Source organism: Acomys russatus, chromosome 14 (genome assembly GCF_903995435.1).
Source record: "Acomys russatus chromosome 14, mAcoRus1.1, whole genome shotgun sequence".
Classification (NCBI taxonomy): Eukaryota; Metazoa; Chordata; class Mammalia; order Rodentia; family Muridae; genus Acomys; species Acomys russatus.
In genome coordinates, this window is record NC_067150.1 from 61,003,466 (window position 1) to 61,025,178 (window position 21,713).

The window sequence follows — 21,713 nt, forward strand, 5'->3', positions numbered from 1 at the left end:
AAAGCAATTTAGGGGAAACTTGGGAGTGGGGGAGGAAAGGAAAGCAGGAAGAAGGCTTCGGGATGCTTTTCCTGTCTGGGGCGCCCAGGTGAGTGTGGTAATGGCCCCAGTGCAGCTGTTCACTGAGAAGGGGTGACCGCACTTTCTGTGGTGAAGACCCATGATGGCAGCGTCCAGATAACCATCCCTGAGGAGACAGGGCTGACCAGACCAGGGAGCAGCCTTGGGGTTTGAAACGGACTCTTAATCCCAAAGTCTCAGGGGGCTTCCTTTCTGGGGAAGAAAGATGAGGAGCCATCAGCTGGCTGCCGAGGTTGTTTATCCATGCTGTGCTGGGCCTTCAGAGTGCAGGATGGGGAGAGGTGGGGGAGAGTGGGGGACGGTGGAGGGGTGGGAGGTAGGGGAGGGGAGGGTTGGGGGATGGGAAGGTGGGGGCTTGGGCGTGGGGGAGAGTGGGGGGTTGTCTTTGGGTCCCTATCCTCCCCGGGCATAACAAGACTGGAATTAACCTGGGTTAGGGTGAACTTCCTTGGCGTTCCTTCTGTCTGTTGTGGATGCTCAGCTCACTGGACCTTTATCCTCGGCTGAAATGGGCGGATTTGTATTTAGGGAAATGCAAAACCTGGAGGAAACGCACATTTTGGACAAAGCCAACGTGTGTCTCTCTGTGTGTGTGTGTGTGTGTGTGTGTGTGTGTGTGTGTGTGTGTGTGTGTACACGCATGCGTGCACCCACACCAGATTCTATTTAGATCAGATAACAGCCAGAGGCGGGTCCTCACCTCCTACCTTGTTTGAGACAGGGTCTCTCGTCACCACTGTGTAAACCAGGGCAGACAAGTTGTCCTGTTTCCCCCTCCCATCTTCCCATAGTGGTGCGTGAACTGCTGTATCTGGCTTCTACTGGGTTCTGGTGCTCTGAACTCAGGATGTTGGGCTTGCAGGTAAGTTTTTTGTTGTTGTTGTTGTTGTTGTTGTTTTGCTTTTTTTTTTTTTTAAAGCAGGCATGTATTAATTTTTTCAGTATCACCGCTGGCTCTAGTCAGTAGTCAGAGTGATCAGTGGCTTTGCGTTTGTCTGCCACTGATGCTGCACCTTGCAAATTATGTGCCCCATGGTGAGTGACATTCCCCTAACTGAACCCAAATGTACGCGCCTTGTAAGGGAGCAACAGGTTTCTGTCCAGTCTGTGGACCTGTGGTGAAAATGAAAGCAGGCACTTCAAACACAGGACAGTCACAGCTGTGGCTTCTCTTCTCTCCTGGGACACACAGATGGTATGAGGGATGCCTCTCCTACTAGTGATGGTCAGGAGAGGCTGAGCCAGTTGCCTCTAGCTCCTGGATCATGTAATATCACGGCTCTCTGTTGGCTTCCTTTGACCTCTATCAGTCATCCATCCGTCATCCTTTCCTCCAAGGCACGACACACAGGCATAGTTTAAAATATTGAGTTACAAGCAGTTTCTTCCCATCCCGTCCCAGCTCCTTTCTCTGGATGGATTGCACTTACATGCAAGCATGTGCCTTGCACTCCACACTCACATGTAAGCATGTGCCTTGCACTCTGCACTCACATGTAAGCATGTGCCTTGCACTCTGCACTTACATGCAAGCATGCACCGTGCACTCCGCACTCACATGCAAGCATGCACCGTGCACTCAACAAGCAACAGGATACCAACCATCCAACCTCCATGACTCTAGTTCGAAGGCATTTGTCACTCTCTTCTGATTTCTGTGGGCTCCTGCACACCAGTGGTACACACACACACACACACACATACACACACACACACGCATGCACACACACACTAAAGCTACCCCAGCCTACCCAGTAAGACTCTACTTTTGCTTTAAGCTAAGAACATATCCACATTGTTCCACAACATTACATATAGCCATTTCCTGCCTGCTTTTCTCTCTCCTCTCTTCGGAACTTTTTCTCTGTGGTGCTGGGTGCTGAGCCCCAGGGCTTTTTACACACCTAGGCAAATACTCCAGCACAGCAGGCCATTCCTCGGCTCTTCATTTGTTTTTAATGCCTGCAGGGAGCCTCCTGCAGGGTGGGTATGCCTCTTGTCTTTAACCAGTCGTCTCCAGTCTCCTGCTGCTGTGAGCCCTCCGCAATCCTATCCGGTGTGGCGGAGAACATCCCTCTATAGTCTTCTTGGTGGCCGCACACCAGCGTAGCTGCAGGGTATGACAGCTGTGAGCTACATTCCTAGAAATAGATTTCCTGGGTCAAATTGTTATAGGAATTGCAAACTGTTCTTTGAAAGAAAAAAAAAAAAAAAAAAAAAAAAAAAAAAAAAAAAAAGAAGAAGATTGCGCCAATTTACCTGCCTTCTAATAATACAAAAATGCTGTTTACCCTGTACTCTCAGTGTTTTGTCGTGATGTTTTTTTTTACACGAACGTGTGTTAATTATACAAAGCAAGGGGCTTCGTTATGAGCGTTCCACACACACAGTCAGTGCTCTCTGGTCATTAGTGTGCTCTCACCTCCCTCTTTCTGTTGCTTCCTCCCGTGTTGACTTTTAATTTAGGGTCATAAAGATGTTTTAAAGCTTCGTGTAATAGCCTAAACAAATGAAGTCACTTCTTGCCAAGTTACTGACCTCTTGTTCAGGCTGCGTCAGAACCACAGAGCCGCACAATAACGCACAGAGCTAAGGTGCTGGATTTATTTACTGATTGATATTTGAGACAGGGTCTCACTGGGTGGCACTGACTGGCCTGGAACTCACTATGTAGACCAGGCTAGCCTCAGTCTCAGCTCTCACACCTGCCTCTGCCTCCTGAGAGCTGGGATTAAAGGTGTACACCACCACACCCAGCCTGATGTTAAAATCTAAATCCAAACACAGCCATAAACCTTTGAGAATGAAGGAGCTTTCCAGATGGCTCAGTTGAGCAGAAGAGAAGCACACCTCCAGCTGACTTCTCGGAGTAGCGTAGCCTCTAAACAAGGCAGCCTGGTTTCCTCAAATCAGTTCTATAATGCTTGGCTTTAATATCAAAGGATCACCTAGGAAGATAGTCTCAATGAGGGATTGCCTACATTGCATCGTCCTGTGAGCATTGTCTTGATTAATACGGAAAGACTCAGCCCCACTGTGGGCAGCACCATTCCCTAAGCTCCTAACGACCCTAAACCGTTTACAAGTGGGAAAACCGAGCTGAATACATGAGAATGAACAATCACGCACAGTGTCCATTTCTCTCTGCCCTGGGCCGTGACCAGACGTTCCCGCCTTGTCTTCCTGGCCACGACAGACTGTAACCTCAAATTCTGAGCTAAAATAAAACCCTTTCTCCCCTAAGTTGCTTTTCGTCAAGAGTTTTGGTTGGTTGTTTGTTTGTTGTAACCGCAGTAACCAAAACCAAACTAGGGCACGATCCAGCCTCTGTTTTCCTCACACCTTGTGTGTGGACATCTTTACACAGCCCGAGTCACACGTGAGCAACTCTAACCCATATTGCACTCATAAGGAAGCTTTGATGAAATGGGATGAGCATCAAACTGAAGCTCAACTCCCAGCCCCGTGATGCATTCTCTTTTGGCAATTTAGCTGGCCGCTTAAAGCCGCAAAATTCTCATCTATGAAACAGTGCCAGGCCACACGTATTCCGCGGCACTTACATGGGTACCTTGCGGAGCGTTTGTCATGTGGACCTGGAGAGATGGCTCGGGGGTGGGGGGGGGGGTAAAGAGCACTTGTTGCTCTTGCAAAGGCGTGAGTTTGGTGCCCAGCACTCACAGCTGGTGAGTGTTGCAACTCCAGCCCCAGGAGGTCCAACATCCTCCTCTGTGGGCACCCAACCACACATATACCTAAATAAATAATAAAGCATATATATATATTTTTTTTTTTAAGTAAGAAATTATAGTGGTAATTTACCAGAATAAGATGAAAAAAATTTTAATGAATCTGCATTTTAATTTATAGAAATAGCTCATTCGCTGAACAAAGGTATTCCTAAATGTAATAAACCTGAATTCTAGTTGGTGATTATAACCCTGTCTTTTCTAATCAGAGTATAAATTAGAAAGATGCTTTAAGGTAACATTGTAAAATTAATATGTGTTTTCCCCCAAACACCTGGAAATTTAGGAAATGAATATTAAAGCCATCAGTGAGCTCCCTAACCATCTATTGAGAGCTATTGCTAAAGCTATGTGCTTATTTATTTATGTAGCCCAAGCTAGCATAGAACCCAGTATGTAACCCAGCTGGCCTTAAACTTGTGGCAATCCTCCTGCCTCAGCCTAGTACTGAAATCTTCCACCCTCAGCAATGTTATTTTTCCCACTTTTTAACTTCTCCGTGTACTCATAAGCATCAATCTCAACACTAGAAGCTCAGTTCTTATCTATCAAACACCCCCTCTGGGATTAAAAAAAAAAAAAAAAAGTGTTTCATTCTGTTTCACGCCTTAAATTGTAATTGGAAGCACCATGCGTGTGACACTGTGAAGCTTACCCCACTTATAACAGCCGAGCGCCATCATTTTCTGTGAGAAGTCTTTGTTTCTAGGGACCGAGAGCACCACTCCATCCCTGCACCACCGATAAATAATAAATGGAAACATAAAACAGCCAAAAGTATCCTAGCGGGCGGATCTGAGCGCTTCCCTGACTTTTCTGCTGAGCCCCGGGTCATCCACAGCTCCAGCTCCGTAATGAGACATGCCAACTTGTCATCTCACTTGTCTCACGCTTAACGCGTCCAAACGGAACCCTTCCTCCCCACCCACTGGCTCCCCCTCCCAGCTCAGTGATTGACATCTCTACCCTGTAGGTGCTGCAAGCAGAAATCCAGGAGTGGTCCCCACGATCTCCCTCTTTCTCACTTAGAAACCTAACAAGTTCGCTCATCTCGGCACCACAAATCTCCTGGATTTCTGTGTGGATCCATCCCTGTGACACCAAGTCTAGGGTTAGCTATGGGACAAGGGTGTGACAACAGGTCACTCACTCAGGAGCCCGCCTGTTTCCTGCCGCACCTCAGCCAAGTATCTGGAAAAGGGCATTTCTTTTTCTTCTTCGGTTCTGTCTCACTGCTTTTAGAACAAATGTCAAAATCTTCACTTAAGCCTCCTAGGCTGTTTCCTACCCTCTAATTCCCCTTGGACACACTCCTATTCCCCCTCCCTGACCAGCCTCTCTGGCCTCTTTCCATGTGTTAGACCTGAGGAGTTCTTCAGTCTCTGGAGTCTTAGCAGGCACTGTCCCCCACCCCGTTAACTCCCTTGCCCTTGGCCTGTGTCACATTTGTTCATGTTTTAGTATTCATGTCACCTCAGAGTCCTCTCCTGAGCTTTAGGTAAAAACAAACAAACAAAAAACAAAACCCTTAGCCTCTCTTAGAGAGCCTTAATTTTGCTACACAGTCACTGCAGCAATTTTCTATCCTCTGCTTGTTTCCGGAACTCTTTGTTTCCTGTTATCTCCCCGCCAGAATTTAAGCTCCCGGGGGACAACACTGTGTCTGTTTTGCTTATCAATCACTGCAATTGTTACCCTGTGTCGGTTTTGCAACTTGAGGAAGGGGAGAGAATACACCAGTGGGCTCCTAAAAGAGCAAATTTTTTTTTTATTCCCACCACATAAGCAGAGTCTCAGGGCTCCCAGACAAAGGCTTGGGAGACTTGTTTCTTCCAGCAGTCAGTCCCAAGCTGGGGATGAAACAGATTTTATAAGCATAAAAGCCACAAGCACCTGGGCTAAGTTACAGCTGTAATTCTCACCAATCAGAACTCGGGGATCAGGGACTTTTCCAAGTGTTCCATCATTGTCCAGTGACATTGAATGTAAGTGTCTTTTACCCAACCATTCTAATTCACTTTTTCTTTCTGTTGTTAGGAACAGGCACTATGTTTTGGGGGGAACTATTGTTACTTAAAGAGGGAGTAGGTCAGCTTCTGGAAAGCTCCCAGCTCCCCTAGGGAGCTTGAACTTTGATTCACTCCATAGGTAAAATGGAGTCTGAAGTCAAAAGTGGCAGTACTTAAGATTAGTTTCTTCACCTGTTCCCAACACAACCTCGGGACCACATGCCTGGTACATAACATTTCAGATATTTGATGATTGATTGGTTGACTGGTTGATGAATGAATTCGTGCATCTTTCCTTCCTGTACTGCTTCTCTCTGGACTCAGAGCACGTTTGTACACATCCAGGAAGCAGAGAAAAGAAACTTCCAGCAATTTTTCTAGCATTTTCTTCTCAATAGCCCTTGCTCATCTTCGAGAAGGCACGGTCACTGCATGTGCCCTCTGGTTGACGGTCTTCCTGAGGATGCAGCCACTTTGCCATCCACTGTCCAGACTCAGCTTTAGTTCAGATCCCACCCACACACTATCTTCTTGAGGTCACAAGGGTTTATTATTTTCTGTTTTGAACTCTTGTGCTCCTTATAATCTGTTCTGTTTGGATGTGGAACTTTCCAGAAGCTCAGGCTTTGACACCCAGCCCCACAGACCATCCAAGCCTGAATCATTCGGGAACTGTGCACACACTTCACTCCAGAGTAGTAACATGGCAGGGTAAACAGGACCAGCCAAGCCAAAGTCATGAAAAAAATAATGTAGCCAGCCAGGCACAGTGGTGCACACCTTTAATCCCAGCACTTGGGAGGCAGAGGCAAGTTGATTCTGTGAGTTCAAGGCGGTCCTGGTCTACAGAGTAAGTTCAGGAAAGTCAAGGCTACAAAGAGAAACTCTGTCTCAAAAAACTCTAAAACAAATAATACTAATAACAACTTGTATGCTTGAAGTAATACAGTAGATGCTGTGGATGAAGAGCTGTGTTCTTGAGCTAAACCTCACAGTTTCTGCTCTCACAAAGTCCTGTGGTCCTAGCAATAAAAGCACAGTCACTGAGGTTCATGGGGGACACTCCCAAGATAGAACCTGAACAAGACCAAAAGCATATTACCAATGGCCCATACCACCAACAATGCTATTTTTGTTGGCTAGATTCCTGAGTTTAAAGTATTGGCAATCTGGAGCTGATGTCACCCACCACACATGTCTCCTGGGTTGTCTGGTTCACACAGCTGTGGTGGACTCTTCTATAGCACAGAGTTTCTGCTCTGATTTTTTTTCTAATGTGTCTCAGCTATGCAGAGGAGTGATCCAAGACATTAGACATCTCATATACTATCTGTTAAATAAATATTTGTTGATGGATCCAATAGTAAAAATTTTAAGGAAGTATTTCTTGAATGGTACGCATCATTTCTCAATGACTTTGGGTTGACTGGTCCTGTCCTTCCCAGCAGGACGTGTGTGTGTGTGTGTGTGTGTGTGTGTGTGTGTGTGTGTGTGTGTAATAGACAACTAGTGTTGGGAAATAAACCCTTCAACCATTGTGGATTCTATACCCATGAGTTGATACCCAGCCCCCAGTCCAGAGCAGAAGTGGGTCAAATCCTGTCCAACCCCAGAAATCTTACCTTGAGAGTGGTAGGAGTGGGGACCATTCCCTCCGCTGGCCAAGGCCTGCATGTCCCTGCACATCCCACCCCCTTCCCCCACCATGCCAGAGGCAGTCCTATGGTTGCAGGCTAAACTTCCTCTCTCCTTATAAGGTCATGTCCAGCAAGCTTCTTGAATCCTCTTCATGCATATAAGGCATGCTCAGCCCCTGAGTCCCAGCCAATGGTGTATAAGTCACTCTGACAGCCTCTGCCCACTTCGGTTTCCCCCAATTAAATGAACTGCTCAAAGAAGCCTGCCTCCTGAGGTCTCACCTCAGGTGGAGCTCACCTGCCTCCTGAGGTCTCCATCACCCCCAGCTACTTGCAGGTTGACAGCACCAGGGAGGGGGGAGGTTGAAGCAGAGCCCCAATGGCTCACTCTGTATGGTTCCCAGAGGTCTGCAGTGGCACTGAGCCTAGTTTCCCATGGCTCTGACTAGCATGTAACACAAACTCTGCTGTTGGCTCTTCTCTTTTTAGTGTCTTCTTCCAAACTCTTTGTATCCAAGTCATGGTTACTTAAAGTTACATAAAGAAGCTCACTCTCAGACTCCTCCAAATTCTGGGCTCCTCACACAGAAGAAACTCAGCAAAAATAAGCAGATGTGTCATAATGAATTACCCTTTTGTGTCTGTCTTAGTTGGGGTTTTATTGCTGCAATGAAACACCATGGCCAAAAAGCAAGTTGGGGAGGAAAAGGTTTCTTTGGCTTATAACCCCATATCACTGTTCATCACTGAAGGAAGTCAGGAGAGGACCTGCTGGAGGCAGGCAGCTGCTCGAGGGCAGCCCCACCCACAGTGGCCTGAGCCCACCCACACCAATCACTAATTAAGAAAATGCCCTGCAGGCTTGTTCATAGCCTAATCTCATAGAGGCATTTTTCAACTGAGACGTCCTGACGACTCTAACTTGTGTGCGGTTGCCATAAAACTATCCAGGGCAGCATCTAATAGCTTGGTGTCACCAGTCACAAGACAGACAAAACTCAACCAAATTTCTGAGCAACTGCTTAGTTTGAGAAAACTAAATACAATATGAGCGCAGTTTCAGGCATCAAGGGACAAACAGATTGTCAGAAGAGCCACTTACCCAAAGTCCAAGTTTCTTTGGTTTTTGTTGTTGTGGTGGTGTATTTGTTTATTTGTTTGTTTTTTGAGACAGAATCTCTCTGTTTTTTTGTTTTGTTTTGTTTTGAGACAGTCTCTCTCTGTTAGCCTTGGCTGCTCTGGACTTGCTTTGTAGACCAGGCTGGCCTCGAACTCACAGCGATCCACCTGCCTCTGCCTCCCGAGCGCTAGGATTAAAGGCATGCACCACCACGTCCGGCAAGTTTCTGAACGAGACAATTTGGTTAAGGGCCTCCATCCATCTCTCATCTTCTCCAACTGACATGTGACCCAATGGGTTGTCTAATGATACAAATTGGGTCTGGGGCAAAAAACTAATGTGGGCCTCATAATCAGTGAGCCTCAATACTATAGAAGACAGAAATCCAGTTTAGGCCAGGTTGAGTCAAAAAGGAAGAAGAGAGGAGTCATGACCAAAGCGCATCTTCACTTATGTGGCACCTGGGAGCGTCCATGGCTGGAGCACCCAGTAGCACGCTGCATGTTTCAAAGTGCTGACTTCCCAGCGGCTCGGCCCCGTACTTGGGTGAGGCTTGCTCAGCTCCAGACTAGGAAAGCTCAGTGGTTTCTCCCAAAGCCTTGCCAGAGCCCTCGACCCAGAGCCTAAGTACATTTTAGGCAGGGAGTAGCTACAACCTCAGGCCTATGTCCACTTCTGCTCCAGAGCCATGGCTGAACGGCAGGCAAGAAGGGTTCGGTCCACCCCTGGTCCCAGCCTCTCTCAGTATGCCTTCTCCCCTGCTGGGTGCGATAGCCTTGCCTCATGACTGGTCCAGGTTTTAAGGAATCTGCAGCCACATCCCACAGATTTCAACTTTACTTTCTCTCTCCACTTTCCTTTCCTCTTTAGCGTGTAATTACGTGTAATTAGCCATTTTTATTCTTCCCCCCCCCTCCCCCCCCCCCCCCCCCCCCCCGCCGCCCTTCACAGGTTTAAAGGGCTGCTTATTTGAGATTCATCAGTGAGTGACTCCCGTGGGAATCGCCCTCGATTACAAATTGAAGACTAATTGTATTGTGATGGCCATGGCTGGAAGACTCCTCGACAGTGATCACATCTAAATTAGTTCTTGCTTCTGACTAAACACTAAGTTACGGCTTTAAAATGGGCCCTGATTCACAGTAGTGAATGCAGCAGTTGGTGCTTTGGGGAATCATACTTACATAGTTTTTTTGTTTTGTTTTGTTTTGTTTTTTTAATTTCTTTTGAACTCTGGACTACTTTTAAAATTCTCCTATTGGAAAAAGCACAGATTGTTACTTTTACCATAAAAGTTTGCCATATAATTTTTTTCCCTGTGATTACTGCCATATTTAGTTCTTAAAATGAAATTTCTGAAAAGCTTAATGCACCAGTCTCGCATGGACATGCAGTATTTTTAAATGGTAATTTAAAATTTTTTTTGAGACTTTCATACGTACATACAATGTATTTTGATCAGGTTCGCTCCCCATGTCTGCCTGGTAACTCCCCCTGGATCTGCCCTCCACTCCCTCTCCCACCTGATGCCCACATATGTACATATGTTCATATCTATACACGTATGCATATGCATATGCGCCACTGAGTCCAGTTTTTGCTGCCCATATACCCGGGTCCCCATGCCAGCAAGGCAAGCTCTTTACCAACTGAGTCTGCTCCCCAGCCTGAGCGCCTATCTTTTTGCATTTCTACACAGCCGTTGCCACAGTGAGCAGTGGATGACAAGCCACAAGCTTTGGAGAGCTGTATAGAAGTGAGCTTGGGACGGCAACAGGAAGACACAACCATTGTGTTCCCAGAGGAGGGAGGCTGGCCTGAGTGGAGGCTGGGGTGCAGTTTTCCTTGTCTACAGCTCCAGGGTGCAGGAAGCACAGGCATGTACCACCACACACCTTTCCTTTTCTTTAAAATATATTTTATTAATGTATTCATATTCCATCTCAATGGTTACCCCATCCCTTGTATCCTCCCATTCCTCCCTCCCTCCCATTTTCCCCCTACTCTCCTCCCCTATGACTGTGACTGAGGGGGGTCTCCTCCCCCTGTATATGCTCATAGGGTATCAAGTCTCTTCTTGGTAGCCTGCTATCCTTCCTCTGAGTGCCACCAGGTCTCCCCATCCAGGGGACGTGGTCAAATATGGGGCACCAGAGTTCATGTGAAAGTTAGTCCCCACTCTCCACTCAACTGTGGAGAGTGTCCTGTCCATTGGCTAGATCTGGGTAGGGGTTTGAAGTTTACTGCATGTATTGTCCTTGACTGGTGCCATAGTTTGAGCAGAACCCCTGGGCCTAGATCTGTCCATCATAATGTTATTCTTGTAGGTTTCTAGGACCCTCTGGATCCTTCTATTTCCCCATTCTCCCATGTTTCTCTCACCTAGAGTCCCCATAGGATGTCCTCCCCTCTGTCCCACTTTCCTGGTAAGTGAAGACTTTCATGGGACATGCTCCTTGGGCTTACCTTTCCTTTTCTTAAGCTATATTTTCTCAAAGCATATTAGAGCTTGGAGATGTAGTTTAAACTTAATAGCATAATATATTCTTCTTGTGTTTATGTAAATTTGTGTATATTTAATGTAACTACATAATTTAATATAATGATATTAATAATTATGTGCATATTTATTTGCATTTTTATAAATATATCAAGTGGCTGTGTGATAACAATTTCTTGATAGATAATATTTCAATTAGCGTAACTCATGTTACTACCAATGTTACACTAATAATGCATCAATAAATACGTTTTCGGTGTGTAGGCTAATTTCTTTACAGTAAACTCCCAGAAGTGGGGACAACTGCATCAAAGAGTATAAAACTTGTGAGTGTGTGAGCACACATAACCACATGAGTGCATGTTTGTGTGTGCATGTGTGATTGTGTGTGTGTGAGTGTGTATGTGTTTCTGTATGCCAGAGATCAGCCTCAAGGTGTCACTCCTCAGTTTCTCAGGAGCCATCTGGTCACATTGTTTTTTTAAGACAAGTCCCAGAGACTTCAGCGTCCCAGGTCTCTCCCTCCTGGGCAGTGGGATTACCCATAATGCCATGTCAGTTGTTTTTGTTTGTTTGTCTTTAATGTGGGTTCTGGGGATTCAAACTCAAGTCATTACACTTCTATGGCAAGCACTCCTGAGCCTCTAGTCTACACCTAAGCCTTCTTGTGCCCAGTGCTGGAGTTCCCCCAAGGGATCAAGGGAGGCACAAAGGCCAGAGCATCTTCCTCCTACAGATGATTTCCTGGGAGACAGAAAACTGTTGTGGGACTCATGAGCTTCTTGCTGATTTCAAGGGGGAGGTTTTCTCTCTGCGCTGGGTTGAGAGCAAATAGATGTAAACATTTCCGCATGCTGAAAATGACTCACTCATGAGCAACCTTCTGCAGAAATGCAGCCTGCTTCGTGCATTCTTCAAGGCAAATTACCATCCAGCCACTCGCCAAGGATTTGCTTGTGCGACAAGATTCCTCCAGAGCTGCCTTCCAAATGTCAGATATGGTAATTTAAAAATTTTAGCCCATGTACATTAAAGGAAAAAATTTTGTCAACTGTCCTAGATAACTAGAAATGGGCTTTTTATGCAAGGCCATTTATATTCACACACATTTACCATGTATGTATGTAATATAATTCTATACACACAACTACTTGTCCATCTTTGATGAAGGACATTTAATAGCTCTCTTCTACACACACACACACAGACACACACACACCACACACACATACACACAGACACACACACCACACACAGACATACACAGACACACACACCACACATAGACACACACATACACACACACCACACACACAAATACACACACACCACACACAGACACACACACCACACACACACACACACACCATACGCGCACACACACACACACACACACACACATACACACCATTTTTAGTCACATTCCCTTCAAACAGTTGCAGTCACCTGCTGTTACTATAGAAACAACGCTTGCTTGGTGCACATTCACAGGGCATTCTCACCTCACTAAGTGCCCACTGGGTGGTTTGTATCCCTGTTAAGAAGAGACCAGTGGCAACGGAAGGGAGTCGGACATGCTACAATGCTGTAACCGGATTCCTGGGACATTGTTTTTCTCCCAACTCGGCAACTAGAGATGTCTCCCCTGCATCTAGAAGAGTTATTTACCCAGAAACATTCCAGTAAAAATACTGTACCAGAAGACAAAGGAGTTACAGACACGTGCATAGCTGTTCCTGAAGTGTGCAAATGTTTCTGCGCATCCTTACTTACGTGTCCCCAAGTACAACAACACAACACATGGATAGCGTCCAAGACATGTCAGGAAGAAGAACTGAGATCGAGACCCCTTCCCTGATCCATGCAAGGAAACGGAGGTCAGAAACCCCTGAGGACACTTAGCTTGGGTCCTGGTCATACGCATAAGCAGGCCTTTCATAGAGTGGGTGACTAATTCATTCATCTTGATTGATAATTAGAGCCTGCAAAGACCAGATCAACACGAATCAGAGCACAAACATCTGGGACACCTTTTAATGAGATACCCGAAAAGTACTTTAGTGGTAATTGCTCAGCGAGCACAGAGTAGCTTTCACAGTTGTCCTTGCACATGATACAAATTAGCACCCAAGCTCTGAAAAATGTAGTGACTGTAGGAATGCTGGGGGAATTTCGCAGGCCCCTGAGTTACTTGGCCAAATATATGTATTAACCTAGATACATGCTGGCATATTGTTTAGGGACTGAGTAGAGGAAGAAAAAAGTTAACTCTCTAAATCTTACTGCTGTTTGCACTTGGGACTCCCAGGTGAGTCAGTTCGACTGTGAGGCAGTTTCCCCCTTCTCCAGAGAATCCCTTACCAATTCCACACAATTGCCCTGAGAATTTTTAAATATCCAAGGTACTTAAAATCTGCAGTTTAAATCCTTTTCTTCATTAGAAAATGTAGAGAGCCTAGAGACAACCGGAAGGCTTTGTGAGTCTTTGGCTATGCCTACAACATCCGCTGTCAGGAAGATGTGTGGGAGTATGCACCCATCATCGCTTCCTGGATCCAAGCACTTCCGGGATGAGACAATGAGAGGGGACTTTTCCAAAGCAGACAGCGCAGATTGTGTTTTGTTTCTTTCTTCTGCTACTTCCGTCCAGAGCAATGTCAGAAAGGGCTTTACTGTTCAGACAAGTGAAATCTGCCAGGCAGCAGCAAGAAGACTTCATTTTAAAAAGTCACCAAATGTGGATGGATGAGGAGGAACCAACGGCCTTCTCGGAACCTGAAGCACCTTCCCCGCCCCACCCCCCTAAGTTGGCTCTTCTTCAGGATATTTCTGGAACACCATGGAGGACCTAGTGACCATGAAAGAGTGATTATCCATGGAAGGGTGAGGGTTCTGGCTCTGTTTTATGTGCGTGGTACGCGTGTTAGTGCATGCACATGTTTAAGCCAGAAGCTACAGTCAGCTCCTCTGTTGCTCTCCACTTAATTTTTTAAAAGATTCTATTTTAGTCCTGCTTAAACTATGGCACCAGCCAAGGACAATATGTGCAGTAAACTTTGAACCCCTACCCAGATCTACCCAATGGACAGGACATTCTTCACAGCTGAGTAGAGAGTGGGGACTGACTTTCACATGAACTCTGGTGCCCCATATTTGACCGCGTTCCCTGGATGGGGAGACCTGGTGGCACTCAGAGGAAGGATAGCAGGCTACCAAGAAGAGACTTGATACCCTATGAGCATATACAGGGGGAGGAGGTCCCCCTCAGTCACAGTCATAGAGGAGGGGAGTAGGGGGAAAGCAGAAGGGAGGGAGGAATGAGAGGATACAAGAGATGGGATAACAATTGAGATGTAATGTGAATAAATTAATAAAAAAATATATTTTTAAAGATTCCATTTTAGGTTCACTAATACATAGTGTGTGCACGCGCGCGCGCGCGTGTGTGTGTGTGTGTGTGTGTGTGTGTGTGTGTGTGTGTGTGTGTGTGTCGGTGTCCATGGAGGCCAAAAGAAGGGATCAAACTCCCCAGAAGTGTAGTTACAGGTGGTTGTGAGTCACATGATGTGGGTAATGGGAATGAGACTCCGATCTTCTGGGAGAGCAGCAAGTGCTGCTAACCACCCTGCCAACACTCCATGCTCCCCCACATGGCTTTTTGAAACACGGTCTCCTTGTGAATCTGAGTCTCTCTGTCTAGACTAAACTGACCGGCCTGGGAGCCTCCCCTCTCCCCAGCACTGTCACTATGGAGGTGTGCTTCAGTGCCTTCCTGGCAAGCACTTACTGACCGGGCCATCTCCCCATCGCTCCTAACAGCATCACTGCTTGCATTACCCTGGCAGTTTGCCTCTTCTGCTTTGTTCGTGTCTGCTCCTTCCTAGCCACAGGAACTCCCTAGCATGCTCGTGTTAAAAGAACCCCTGTGTTCAGCGTACGCTTTTCCCTACAGCATTTCTGCACACGGGAACGGCGCAGCCATCAGGGCACATGTTTCGAGCCCACTTTACAGAAATGATGTGCTCAGAGATGTTGCAGGGCGCACCCCACCAGCAAGCTGCCCCAGATTCTGGAAACAGGCTAGATTATCTTAAAACCAACAGTAATTACATTTCCGGGGGAGAGGGGGGATTTACTTCCTACTTTCTGGAATTCTCCAGAATGCTAACAGACCCGTTTGACGTTGAGTACATTTTGGGTGCCTTATCTTTTACCTATGGGGAATTCGTACCAAATTAAGAGCTTGTTGAAGCTAATTTCTAAAATGTATTTCTGCCTCCTTCCTCGCCATAGCAACTAGCTAGCACACCTTGTCGCACCCGATGAAAAGAGCAGCGGAACACAGTGTGTGCCCACAGAACCCTTTAGAAGAGATCTGGGGCCTTAGGATCATCTCTGTGAAACATGACCGTGCCCTAGTGAGCACTGGACTGTGGGCTCAACAAAGCAAAACAAACCAACTCCCCCCAAACCCCCCCCCCCCGCTCAAGTCAGGAAGAGGCAAATCTTGTAATGTCTCCACAAACCATTTCCCCTCTCCTAAAAAAAAGAATAGTATTTCACTTCAACAGAAATTAAATAATGAATACCACGGGCATTTCTTATGAGTCCCACGGATCACACTCATGTGGTCAGGCTTACCCCACGGAGCCATTATGTCAGCCCCTGGAGACTCTCAGAGGCGAGCGTGGCCTCTCACATTTGCATTGTCTTTCATGACCTTTAGACAGGGTCTCAATACTTGGCCTAGAGTGGCCTCAAACTCTCGATTTGGGGCAGAGAATACATGAACTGGAAGGAAATATACCACGGAGGTTGTGGATCTGATGGGTGTGTGCTAAGGGGAGAGGGCTCAGCACTGAACAGGGGACAGGAAAGCATGCTGTCCTTTTCTAAGCTGAGAAATTGGTTGTCGTTGTCCGTGGCCATCAACGAAGCACAGGCTCATGGGTATTGCTTGCACACCCCTGTCCCCGAGCTGTGTTTCAAAGGTCACTTCACTGTGGAAATTATAGGTAGTTCAGTTTGACTATTTAGTCATTTAGTTACCCACTATTTTTTGCTTTTTTTTTTTTTTTTTTTGCTTATTTTGTGTGTGTAGGGGAGACAGGGTAAATGTGCACCACGGGGCATGTGGGAAGTCAGAGGAAAATTTACAGGAGTCAGTTCTCTCCTGCTTCTGTGTGGGTTCTGGGGATTGAATTCAGGCCTCTGGGCTTGACGGCAGTGCCTTTGCCCCTCTGAGCCATGCCATCAGCTCATTTTCTGCTTCCTTAATAACTATCTGATAAGGTATTTGAAGCACTAAACTCGATCCAGTCAGCAGCACAATTCAAGGAATCCCAAAGCATCCAAATAATGACATTTAAAAAAACATCAAGCAAGGGTGTAGAAAATTCTAAGATGATAACATGAAGTTATCATCTAAGTCATCATGCTAAGATGAAATCTGAGGCAAGAGGCCGTCCAGGACCCCGCCTGGCTAGCGTTCAGCTCACTCATACAGGACCCCGCCCGCCTAGCATCCCACTCACCTCTACAGGACCCCGCCCGCCTAGCATTCCACTCACCTCTACCATGCCAGGGAGACCCTCTCAACTGAAAGGGCTTTTATTCTACAGAAAATCAATGGAATTTACCGTGTACAGTGAATCCATACGGGGCAAGTTCTAAAAAGAATGTTTTACCTTGTTAAATTCATTGTGTCTAAAAACCTAGGTTTAAAAAAAAAAAAAAAAGAGAGAGAGAGAGTCCTCTGCATTGTAGGAGCTGTGCCTGCTTAATTTTAATAGACAAATTGTCTTCAAAAATTCTATGATACTAGTAAAATTTCATCCCAGGAAAGTTGTTTTTAAGAAAATCCTTTGATGAGCAAGACTCGAAATATCAAAAATAGCATTAAATTCAAATCTGAATTTGATCTACAGTCGAGCTCTTTGACACCAGATAGGTTAGAAAGGGAAATGACAGTTATTTTCAGAACTTCAAAACATAAACACGGTGAAGTGCTAGAGGTGGCTGAGACAGTGTCACAGTCAGAGTGGCGGGCTCCCCCGACATCAGCATCCACGGACCCCTGCCTTGAAAAACTCCGTTGTCTTCCAGGGCGAACTCCTGCATGTGTAGATTTGTTATTAACTCTAGGTTTGAATTAGAATTCCCTATCTTACAGCTTGGAGCCAAACTCTGTTTACAAAACAGTATTTACACTTGACTAATTTTGCAGATCAAACTAATTAAATCAATTAAACTGGTGATTAACCAAATGAAGGCTGATTGCAAAAATTAGTGGGTTTATTTTGGAGGACTGGAAGTCGGCTAATTACTGCAGTGATTGCTTGAACCTGGAGTCCTCTAAACGTGGTATAAATGGGAGCCTCAGAGTGAATTAGACTGGGAATTCATTACAGTTTAAAGCGCTGTTAATATGATCAGTCTGCTCCTCCTTGGGGAAAATTGCCTCTCCCTGTGTGTTGTATATTGTTAAACAGTCGCTTGGGCTGTAGATGCCTTTTTGCGACAGCCCAACAAAATGGACAATGAAATAAAGCTATTTTTACAGCAATGAGTACCAGAACTTTCCCACTGTTAATACCCATAAACACCGATGAGCTTGTTAAAAGGTGAGTTATGAGTCAGTGTGCCGAGTCACACTGGATGGACAACTGGGACAAGGGCGGGGACATGGTGAGATTGGGGGGGCCATGAAGGCTCGTGTGCACACCTGTGTGTACATAGAATTGTGCATTAAGATTCCGCCTGTCTTCCAAGCTCATAGGCCATGTCATCGCTGCTGGTCCCTGGTCCATATTTTGAGCAACAACACATGCAGGACCGTGGCTAAACTATCAGAACTAGAGTTTACCGCACTTCGGGACAGGATACGGAAGTCACACTGTCCTCACAGTACCAGGTTTTTGCCTGAGCCTGTTTCCCGTAATGGCGGCTAGTGGTGGGCCCTCACTGGATGCCTTTTTCTCCATCTTCCCAGGCAGGTGTGTTAGTAAAGGAGGACTTACAGCCATACACAATATGTTCTACTAATTGGCTCTTAAGCACATCATTTTAACAAAATGTGAGCTCAGCTGAGCATGCGGTCCATGTTTTCACCGATATAAAGATCGCTGACCTTTTGGTGTTCTGTCTTAGCTTTGTATTAGATTTATGAGATGGTATTTACAGTAATAAAAGAAAGATTTCGTTTTCCACTCAAATATATCGGGAAGTCTAGGAGTGAGATGATGACTTTAGGCAAAATTTTAAGGGAAGCAACAACCTCCTTCTGCAGAGACATCTTTCTATCTTTAGCACTGCATTCTCTTTAAAGATGGGAGGGGGAGCTAATTTTCCCAGTTAATCAATGAATGCATCTTGACATTTGCTTTCTTGCATGTTGCAAGTTCATAACAATAAACACCTTATCCCTACAGGAAACCCCACAACCTTTAGCAATGACTATTCATTGCCATTTGATAAGTGGTAGCCCCCTGTGCGCCGGGGGCTAGAGAGTGCACATTTGAACAAATTAAGACCACAGACTGAGTTTTAATAAGGACGGAGCTTGCAGGAAGAAGAAGAAGGCACATCTGAAGAGATCCCGTCTGGAGGAAGAATGCCACGTGCACGGTTACCAGAAGCAGCACGACCCAAGGGCCAGATGGCTCAGGGCTTGGTGGAGACCCTGAAGCTAACCAGAAACGCCCTGTGCTGCCACTCCTGTTGCAAGGCTTCTGAGATGGCTCCTACGTGCTGTGGGAGGTTCTGAAAAGCCTCACACAGACCACTTAAGAACAAATGTGTTCAAGGGACCATCCAGACCAGCTGACATATGAGAGTCCGGCACCCTGAGAGACGCTGGGAGGTGTGTGAAGATGGATCAGACTTAGACTGCACATCCCAAGGGTCCCGGATAAGCCACTGACTTATGATAGTTATGACCAAAAAGGGGGGGGGGGGAAAGGACTCCAAAATGTTATTCCTGTAGAACTGTGATGGGAATGAAACTGCTGAGGGGTGTGAACCAAGTCGAGGACAGTGTTTGAGCTCTTAGACAAGCTTGGACTGCAAGCTTGTTCACTTCTGAGTGTCAGGTCTGTGAAGATGTTTGCTGCAAGCATGTATCATCATCGGTCCGTCTGAAACCCAGCGCATTTATCTGAACACGTATTCTCCGAGTTGTAGCCACACCGCCCTCAACAAGAAAGCCTTTTGGCTTAGACATTCACGGCAGCTGTGTGATGACGGACTGTTGGTGAGGGGTGCAGCTTTTAAAGACAAAACTAGAAACGTCATGATCGCTTTGCTTGACTCTGTGTCTGTCTTAATCTCAACATTGGAAAACACCAGAATCCTTGGAGGAAGGGTGAAAGGCTGGCTCAGAACAGAGGAGACGTCGGCTCACTTCTGGTGAGGAATATCATCACATCACCGCTAGCAGTCGTTCAGTTTTTCTGCGCTTTTGTGAGGTGTAGAAATATCTAGGAATGCACAGGGCTAGTTATCATCAAAGATGCTCCCATGCCTTTTTAGTGATTTCTAATGTGTTGAACTATGTCCCACATACCAACTCTTCAATGCTTGATAGTCCTCTGCCAGAGATGTCTAATAAAAACATTCATGGAATTTTAGCATCCGGAACATAAATACCATCTTGTACTTGTTTGTTGTAAAAACCTGATACGCTTGTGGTGATGATATTGCCAGTTGGGTGAAGATATTGGGGTAGGGACATAGCAAAGAACTAGTCCAAAACTGCATGGTGCAAGTCAGGACAAGGACCCAGGCCCAATATCAGAACTCCTCCATCTCTCTCTCTCTCTCTCTCTCCCTCTCTCTCTCTCTCTCTTTCTCTCTCTCTCTCTCTCTCTCCACACACACACACACACACACACACACACACACCTCCACCTCTACTTCACCCTGACATGCTCCAGTTAGTTTATCTTTGAAAATACTTTAAAAGAGAACTCTCACAGAGACATTACCACTCCCTTGGGATTGGAGATACAAAGACTGTCTCCTCTAACCTTTTTTTATTCTGAAGTATTCTTATATTTATAGAAAATTTGCTAAGAGATTCCTTGGATACCTCTCACTCAGCTTCTCGGTGTTTATCCACATGTCGTAGTTTGCTTTCTCTTGACGTAATCAAACACCATGACCAAAAGCAACATGGGAAAGAAAGGGTTCCTTGCACCTTACAGGTTACAGTCTGCTGTGAAGGAAAGGAAGTCAAGGCTCTCAAGGCAGGAACCTGGATGCAGAAACCAACACAGAACCATGCCTACTGGCTTGCTCCCCGAGGCTTGCTCAGTCTACTTTCCTGATACCCTACATGGCCACCTGCCTACAGTGGCTTTGCTCACAGGGCTTTGGGTCCTTCCACATCAACCACCAAGCAAGCAAATACCCGACAGAGTTCGTTGCAGGCCAATCTGATGGAGTCCTTTTCTCAATTAAGGTTTCCTCTTCCAACTAGCCTGTGTCAAGCTGACAATAAACCAGCCAGAACACTACGGTACATTTGTCAAGGTAGAGAGAAATTGACATTGGTTCAATGTTATTAATTGGCTTACATTCTCGATTTGGATTTCACAGTTTAGGTGTTTAGTGAACAAACTAGATTTAGTTAATAAGTGGGAATATTATGAGACCCGAGATCTTTTGGTGATCCATTGAGTGACACATTGAGGCAATGTGCGTGACAGGGGCTGCTTTCTTCTCACACCAGCTCCTCCCTAACCTGGATAACAAAGTCAAGGTCACAGGAGATCCAGTGATGAAAACTCTAGTGGTCCAGGGAGCATGTAACCCAAAATCCAAATGCTTTGGCTCGTGAGCCTGACGCCAGGTGGCCGACAACACACTCCAGGTCCTGTTATTTTGGGACAAAAGGTCCACAATCATCATCCGTCACTTTCCAAGTACATCCTTTTCTGGAAGATATTGCAGTATTATTCAAAATGTGCCAATGTGGGCAGGATATCCCAAGAGTAATTGTGAGTTATGAGGTCATGAGGACCTCATTGCAAACTATTTGCAAAACTTAATTGGGGTAATAAATAAACTAAGTATGTAAATTAGATTGAAGACTACAATGTGAATTAGATGGAGGCCGTTAGCCTGCTGGCTCAAAATGTCTTCCTCCAGTTCTGTAATGCTCGTGGAGTTCCCTGTTAATTGAGAGGGTATGGACTCCAGATACCCCAAAGCTTCACCAAACCAAATCAAACAAAACAAAACCAAAAACAAACAAACAAAAACATCTCAGAAATAAAGCCACTTAGTGAGATCCCTCTGATTAGAGATGTGTGGTTATTTTCTATCACTGGGCACTTGGTGATTTGTCACAGTGCGGTCTGGCATTCACAGTCGAGTCCACCTGCCCTTTAAAGTGTGTATTCATGTTAGTCAATGTGCTGAGAGGCAAATGCAGACCAAAGAAAGAAAAAGAAGGAAAGAAGGGAAGAAAGGAAGGAAGGAGGGAAGGAGGGAAAGACTGGCCATTTCCAACCAGTGAAAACAAATGCATTGACATGCTGTGGTGTGTGTGTGTGTGTGTGTGTGTGCGTGCTTGTCCATGTGTATGGGTTTACATGTGTGCAGGTACACATGCTC